Source organism: Penaeus monodon, chromosome 15, assembly GCF_015228065.2.
Source record: "Penaeus monodon isolate SGIC_2016 chromosome 15, NSTDA_Pmon_1, whole genome shotgun sequence".
In the NCBI taxonomy this organism is placed as follows: Eukaryota; Metazoa; Arthropoda; class Malacostraca; order Decapoda; family Penaeidae; genus Penaeus; species Penaeus monodon.
In genome coordinates, this window is record NC_051400.1 from 1901299 (window position 1) to 1901608 (window position 310).

Consider the following 310-nt stretch of genomic DNA (forward strand, 5'->3'; position numbering starts at 1 on the left):
ATTTTGTTTGTATTTCTAGTCGAGCAAGTAGGCGTACGAGTTTATTAGCCGCTGCTCTCTTGTTAACCGTCTCTATTCAAGACAATGGACCGGCACGCTTCATGTTGCGTGATGCTGTAGCTTGTGCCGTGTCCATTGTTCGTGCTTTCCTTTTTTCGTACTTTATCACGTACAATCAGAGACAAGGCGTGTCGTCCGTGCCCTCAGCATTGGACTCCTGCGGCCGTTAGTTTGTCTGGAGGTCTCTTGCGAGGCTCTGGCAACTGTAGACGTATTCATTAGTGTTTTGGTTAAGTTGCGAGGTGCACGA

The 310-nt window shown here is 48.1% G+C and overlaps 1 protein-coding gene across 1 annotated transcript in view; it reads left to right on the plus strand.

Annotated features, from left to right (window-relative positions):
* LOC119581628 (MAP/microtubule affinity-regulating kinase 3-like) overlaps positions 1-310 on the plus strand; it is a gene marked incomplete in the record, with an annotated part of 89364 nt that overhangs the window by 47735 nt on the left and 41319 nt on the right.